The sequence below is a fragment of the Palaemon carinicauda genome, chromosome 11, assembly GCF_036898095.1.
Source record: "Palaemon carinicauda isolate YSFRI2023 chromosome 11, ASM3689809v2, whole genome shotgun sequence".
NCBI lineage: Eukaryota > Metazoa > Arthropoda > Malacostraca > Decapoda > Palaemonidae > Palaemon > Palaemon carinicauda.
The window spans coordinates 5,888,108-5,896,648 of NC_090735.1; positions in this window are offsets into that span (position 1 = coordinate 5,888,108).

Genomic DNA, 8,541 nt, shown 5'->3' on the forward strand with positions numbered 1-8,541 from the left:
CATCTTTGGGTCAGACAGCATCTATAACGTTTAGAACACTTCCAGAAGACTAAAATTACTGCCAGATCTTTGCTCAGACAGCATCTATAACGTTTAGAACACTCACAGAAGGCGGAAATTACTGCCACATCTTTGGGTCAGACAGCATCTATAACGTTTAGAACACTTCCAGAAGACTAAAATTACTGCCAGATCTTTGCTCAGACAGCATCTATAACGTTTAGAACACTCACAGAAGGCGGAAATTACTGCCACATCTTTGGGTCAGACAGCATCTATAACGTTTAGAACACTTCCAGAAGACTAAAATTACTGCCAGATCTTTGCTCAGACAGCATCTATAACGTTTAGAACACTCACAGAAGGCGGAAATTACTGCCACATCTTTGGGTCAGACAGCATCTATAACGTTTAGAACACTTCCAGAAGACTAAAATTACTGCCAGATCTTTGCTCAGACAGCATCTATAACGTTTAGAACACTCACAGAAGGCGGAAATTACTGCCACATCTTTGGGTCAGACAGCATCTATAACGTTTAGAACACTTCCAGAAGACTAAAATTACTGCCAGATCTTTGCTCAGACAGCATCTATAACGTTTAGAACACTCACAGAAGGCGGAAATTACTGCCACATCTTTGGGTCAGACAGCATCTATAACGTTTAGAACACTTCCAGAAGACTAAAATTACTGCCAGATCTTTGCTCAGACAGCATCTATAACGTTTAGAACACTCACAGAAGGCGGAAATTACTGCCACATCTTTGGGTCAGACAGCATCTATAACGTTTAGAACACTTCCAGAAGACTAAAATTACTGCCAGATCTTTGCTCAGACAGCATCTATAACGTTTAGAACACTCACAGAAGGCGGAAATTACTGCCACATCTTTGGGTCAGACAGCATCTATAACGTTTAGAACACTTCCAGAAGACTAAAATTACTGCCAGATCTTTGCTCAGACAGCATCTATAACGTTTAGAACACTCACAGAAGGCGGAAATTACTGCCACATCTTTGGGTCAGACAGCATCTATAACGTTTAGAACACTTCCAGAAGACTAAAATTACTGCCAGATCTTTGCTCAGACAGCATCTATAACGTTTAGAACACTCACAGAAGGCGGAAATTACTGCCACATCTTTGGGTCAGACAGCATCTATAACGTTTAGAACACTTCCAGAAGACTAAAATTACTGCCAGATCTTTGCTCAGACAGCATCTATAACGTTTAGAACACTCACAGAAGGCGGAAATTACTGCCACATCTTTGGGTCAGACAGCATCTATAACGTTTAGAACACTTCCAGAAGACTAAAATTACTGCCAGATCTTTGCTCAGACAGCATCTATAACGTTTAGAACACTCACAGAAGGCGGAAATTACTGCCACATCTTTGGGTCAGACAGCATCTATAACGTTTAGAACACTTCCAGAAGACTAAAATTACTGCCAGATCTTTGCTCAGACAGCATCTATAACGTTTAGAACACTCACAGAAGGCGGAAATTACTGCCACATCTTTGGGTCAGACAGCATCTATAACGTTTAGAACACTTCCAGAAGACTAAAATTACTGCCAGATCTTTGCTCAGACAGCATCTATAACGTTTAGAACACTCACAGAAGGCGGAAATTACTGCCACATCTTTGGGTCAGACAGCATCTATAACGTTTAGAACACTTCCAGAAGACTAAAATTACTGCCAGATCTTTGCTCAGACAGCATCTATAACGTTTAGAACACTCACAGAAGGCGGAAATTACTGCCACATCTTTGGGTCAGACAGCATCTATAACGTTTAGAACACTTCCAGAAGACTAAAATTACTGCCAGATCTTTGCTCAGACAGCATCTATAACGTTTAGAACACTCACAGAAGGCGGAAATTACTGCCACATCTTTGGGTCAGACAGCATCTATAACGTTTAGAACACTTCCAGAAGACTAAAATTACTGCCAGATCTTTGCTCAGACAGCATCTATAACGTTTAGAACACTCACAGAAGGCGGAAATTACTGCCACATCTTTGGGTCAGACAGCATCTATAACGTTTAGAACACTTCCAGAAGACTAAAATTACTGCCAGATCTTTGCTCAGACAGCATCTATAACGTTTAGAACACTCACAGAAGGCGGAAATTACTGCCACATCTTTGGGTCAGACAGCATCTATAACGTTTAGAACACTTCCAGAAGACTAAAATTACTGCCAGATCTTTGCTCAGACAGCATCTATAACGTTTAGAACACTCACAGAAGGCGGAAATTACTGCCACATCTTTGGGTCAGACAGCATCTATAACGTTTAGAACACTTCCAGAAGACTAAAATTACTGCCAGATCTTTGCTCAGACAGCATCTATAACGTTTAGAACACTCACAGAAGGCGGAAATTACTGCCACATCTTTGGGTCAGACAGCATCTATAACGTTTAGAACACTTCCAGAAGACTAAAATTACTGCCAGATCTTTGCTCAGACAGCATCTATAACGTTTAGAACACTCACAGAAGGCGGAAATTACTGCCACATCTTTGGGTCAGACAGCATCTATAACGTTTAGAACACTTCCAGAAGACTAAAATTACTGCCAGATCTTTGCTCAGACAGCATCTATAACGTTTAGAACACTCACAGAAGGCGGAAATTACTGCCACATCTTTGGGTCAGACAGCATCTATAAGCGTTTAGAACACTTCCAGAAGACTAAAATTACTGCCAGATCTTTGCTCAGACAGCATCTATAACGTTTAGAACACTTCACAGAAGGCGGAAATTACTGCCACATCTTTGGGTCAGACAGCATCTATAAGCGTTTAGAACACTTCCAGAAGACTAAAATTACTGCCAGATCTTTGCTCAGACAGCATCTATAACGTTTAGAACACTTACAGAAGGCGGAAATTACTGCCACATCTTTGGGTCAGACAGCATCTATAAGCGTTTAGAACACTTCCAGAAGACTAAAATTACTGCCAGATCTTTGCTCAGACAGCATCTATAACGTTTAGAACACTTACAGAAGGCGGAAATTACTGCCACATCTTTGGGTCAGACAGCATCTATAACGTTTAGAACACTTCCAGAAGACTAAAATTACTGCCAGATCTTTGCTCAGACAGCATCTATAACGTTTAGAACACTTACAGAAGGCGGAAATTACTGCCACATCTTTGGGTCAGACAGCATCTATAACGTTTAGAACACTTCCAGAAGACTAAAATTACTGCCAGATCTTTGCTCAGACAGCATCTATAACGTTTAGAACACTTACAGAAGGCGGAAATTACTGCCACATCTTTGGGTCAGACAGCATCTATAACGTTTAGAACACTTCCAGAAGACTAAAATTACTGCCAGATCTTTGCTCAGACAGCATCTATAACGTTTAGAACACTTACAGAAGGCGGAAATTACTGCCACATCTTTGGGTCAGACAGCATCTATAGCGTTTAGAACACTTCCAGAAGACTAAAATTACTGCCAGATCTTTGCTCAGACAGCATCTATAACGTTTAGAACACTTACAGAAGGCGGAAATTACTGCCACATCTTTGGGTCAGACAGCATCTATAAGCGTTTAGAACACTTCCAGAAGACTAAAATTACTGCCAGATCTTTGCTCAGACAGCATCTATAACGTTTAGAACACTTACAGAAGGCGGAAATTACTGCCACATCTTTGGGTCAGACAGCATCTATAAGCGTTTAGAACACTTCCAGAAGACTAAAATTACTGCCAGATCTTTGCTCAGACAGCATCTATAACGTTTAGAACACTTACAGAAGGCGGAAATTACTGCCACATCTTTGGGTCAGACAGCATCTATAAGCGTTTAGAACACTTCCAGAAGACTAAAATTACTGCCAGATCTTTGCTCAGACAGCATCTATAACGTTTAGAACACTTACAGAAGGCGGAAATTACTGCCACATCTTTGGGTCAGACAGCATCTATAGCGTTTAGAACACTTCCAGAAGACTAAAATTACTGCCAGATCTTTGCTCAGACAGCATCTATAACGTTTAGAACACTTACAGAAGGCGGAAATTACTGCCACATCTTTGGGTCAGACAGCATCTATAGCGTTTAGAACACTTCCAGAAGACTAAAATTACTGCCAGATCTTTGCTCAGACAGCATCTATAACGTTTAGAACACTTACAGAAGGCGGAAATTACTGCCACATCTTTGGGTCAGACAGCATCTATAACGTTTAGAACACTTCCAGAAGACTAAAATTACTGCCAGATCTTTGCTCAGACAGCATCTATAACGTTTAGAACACTCACAGAAGGCGGAAATTACTGCCACATCTTTGGGTCAGACAGCATCTATAACGTTTAGAACACTTCCAGAAGACTAAAATTACTGCCAGATCTTTGCTCAGACAGCATCTATAACGTTTAGAACACTCACAGAAGGCGGAAATTACTGCCACATCTTTGGGTCAGACAGCATCTATAACGTTTAGAACACTTCCAGAAGACTAAAATTACTGCCAGATCTTTGCTCAGACAGCATCTATAACGTTTAGAACACTCACAGAAGGCGGAAATTACTGCCACATCTTTGGGTCAGACAGCATCTATAACGTTTAGAACACTTCCAGAAGACTAAAATTACTGCCAGATCTTTGCTCAGACAGCATCTATAACGTTTAGAACACTCACAGAAGGCGGAAATTACTGCCACATCTTTGGGTCAGACAGCATCTATAACGTTTAGAACACTTCCAGAAGACTAAAATTACTGCCAGATCTTTGCTCAGACAGCATCTATAACGTTTAGAACACTCACAGAAGGCGGAAATTACTGCCACATCTTTGGGTCAGACAGCATCTATAAGGTTTAGAACACTTCCAGAAGACTAAAATTACTGCCAGATCTTTGCTCAGACAGCATCTATAACGTTTAGAACACTCACAGAAGGCGGAAATTACTGCCACATCTTTGGGTCAGACAGCATCTATAAGGTTTAGAACACTTCCAGAAGACTAAAATTACTGCCAGATCTTTGCTCAGACAGCATCTATAACGTTTAGAACACTCACAGAAGGCGGAAATTACTGCCACATCTTTGGGTCAGACAGCATCTATAACGTTTAGAACACTTCCAGAAGACTAAAATTACTGCCAGATCTTTGCTCAGACAGCATCTATAACGTTTAGAACACTCACAGAAGGCGGAAATTACTGCCACATCTTTGGGTCAGACAGCATCTATAACGTTTAGAACACTTCCAGAAGACTAAAATTACTGCCAGATCTTTGCTCAGACAGCATCTATAACGTTTAGAACACTCACAGAAGGCGGAAATTACTGCCACATCTTTGGGTCAGACAGCATCTATAACGTTTAGAACACTTCCAGAAGACTAAAATTACTGCCAGATCTTTGCTCAGACAGCATCTATAACGTTTAGAACACTCACAGAAGGCGGAAATTACTGCCACATCTTTGGGTCAGACAGCATCTATAAGGTTTAGAACACTTCCAGAAGACTAAAATTACTGCCAGATCTTTGCTCAGACAGCATCTATAACGTTTAGAACACTCACAGAAGGCGGAAATTACTGCCACATCTTTGGGTCAGACAGCATCTATAAGGTTTAGAACACTTCCAGAAGACTAAAATTACTGCCAGATCTTTGCTCAGACAGCATCTATAACGTTTAGAACACTCACAGAAGGCGGAAATTACTGCCACATCTTTGGGTCAGACAGCATCTATAACGTTTAGAACACTTCCAGAAGACTAAAATTACTGCCAGATCTTTGCTCAGACAGCATCTATAACGTTTAGAACACTCACAGAAGGCGGAAATTACTGCCACATCTTTGGGTCAGACAGCATCTATAACGTTTAGAACACTTCCAGAAGACTAAAATTACTGCCAGATCTTTGCTCAGACAGCATCTATAACGTTTAGAACACTCACAGAAGGCGGAAATTACTGCCACATCTTTGGGTCAGACAGCATCTATAACGTTTAGAACACTTCCAGAAGACTAAAATTACTGCCAGATCTTTGCTCAGACAGCATCTATAACGTTTAGAACACTCACAGAAGGCGGAAATTACTGCCACATCTTTGGGTCAGACAGCATCTATAACGTTTAGAACACTTCCAGAAGACTAAAATTACTGCCAGATCTTTGCTCAGACAGCATCTATAACGTTTAGAACACTCACAGAAGGCGGAAATTACTGCCACATCTTTGGGTCAGACAGCATCTATAACGTTTAGAACACTTCCAGAAGACTAAAATTACTGCCAGATCTTTGCTCAGACAGCATCTATAACGTTTAGAACACTCACAGAAGGCGGAAATTACTGCCACATCTTTGGGTCAGACAGCATCTATAACGTTTAGAACACTTCCAGAAGACTAAAATTACTGCCAGATCTTTGCTCAGACAGCATCTATAACGTTTAGAACACTCACAGAAGGCGGAAATTACTGCCACATCTTTGGGTCAGACAGCATCTATAACGTTTAGAACACTTCCAGAAGACTAAAATTACTGCCAGATCTTTGCTCAGACAGCATCTATAACGTTTAGAACACTCACAGAAGGCGGAAATTACTGCCACATCTTTGGGTCAGACAGCATCTATAACGTTTAGAACACTTCCAGAAGACTAAAATTACTGCCAGATCTTTGCTCAGACAGCATCTATAACGTTTAGAACACTCACAGAAGGCGGAAATTACTGCCACATCTTTGGGTCAGACAGCATCTATAACGTTTAGAACACTTCCAGAAGACTAAAATTACTGCCAGATCTTTGCTCAGACAGCATCTATAACGTTTAGAACACTCACAGAAGGCGGAAATTACTGCCACATCTTTGGGTCAGACAGCATCTATAACGTTTAGAACACTTCCAGAAGACTAAAATTACTGCCAGATCTTTGCTCAGACAGCATCTATAACGTTTAGAACACTCACAGAAGGCGGAAATTACTGCCACATCTTTGGGTCAGACAGCATCTATAACGTTTAGAACACTTCCAGAAGACTAAAATTACTGCCAGATCTTTGCTCAGACAGCATCTATAACGTTTAGAACACTCACAGAAGGCGGAAATTACTGCCACATCTTTGGGTCAGACGGCATCTATAACGTTTAGAACACTTCCAGAAGACTAAAATTACTGCCAGATCTTTGCTCAGACAGCATCTATAACGTTTAGAACACTCACAGAAGGCGGAAATTACTGCCACATCTTTGGGTCAGACGGCATCTATAACGTTTAGAACACTTCCAGAAGACTAAAATTACTGCCAGATCTTTGCTCAGACAGCATCTATAACGTTTAGAACACTCACAGAAGGCGGAAATTACTGCCACATCTTTGGGTCAGACGGCATCTATAACGTTTAGAACACTTCCAGAAGACTAAAATTACTGCCAGATCTTTGCTCAGACAGCATCTATAACGTTTAGAACACTCACAGAAGGCGGAAATTACTGCCACATCTTTGGGTCAGACGGCATCTATAACGTTTAGAACACTTCCAGAAGACTAAAATTACTGCCAGATCTTTGCTCAGACAGCATCTATAACGTTTAGAACACTTACAGAAGGCGGAAATTACTGCCACATCTTTGGGTCAGACAGCATCTATAACGTTTAGAACACTTCCAGAAGACTAAAATTACTGCCAGATCTTTGCTCAGACAGCATCTATAACGTTTAGAACACTTACAGAAGGCGGAAATTACTGCCACATCTTTGGGTCAGACAGCATCTATAGCGTTTAGAACACTTCCAGAAGACTAAAATTACTGCCAGATCTTTGCTCAGACAGCACCTATAACGTTTAGAACACTTACAGAAGGCGGAAATTACTGCCACATCTTTGGGTCAGACAGCATCTATAGCGTTTAGAACACTTCCAGAAGACTAAAATTACTGCCAGATCTTTGCTCAGACAGCACCTATAACGTTTAGAACACTTACAGAAGGCGGAAATTACTGCCACATCTTTGGGTCAGACAGCATCTATAGCGTTTAGAACACTTCCAGAAGACTAAAATTACTGCCAGATCTTTGCTCAGACAGCACCTATAACGTTTAGAACACTTACAGAAGGCGGAAATTACTGCCACATCTTTGGGTCAGACAGCATCTATAGCGTTTAGAACACTTCCAGAAGACTAAAATTACTGCCAGATCTTTGCTCAGACAGCACCTATAACGTTTAGAACACTTACAGAAGGCGGAAATTACTGCCACATCTTTGGGTCAGACAGCATCTATAGCGTTTAGAACACTTCCAGAAGACTAAAATTACTGCCAGATCTTTGCTCAGACAGCACCTATAACGTTTAGAACACTTACAGAAGGCGGAAATTACTGCCACATCTTTGGGTCAGACAGCATCTATAACGTTTAGAACACTTCCAGAAGACTAAAATTACTGCCAGATCTTTGCTCAGACAGCATCTATAACGTTTAGAACACTTACAGAAGGCGGAAATTACTGCCACATCTTTGGGTCAGACAGCATCTAT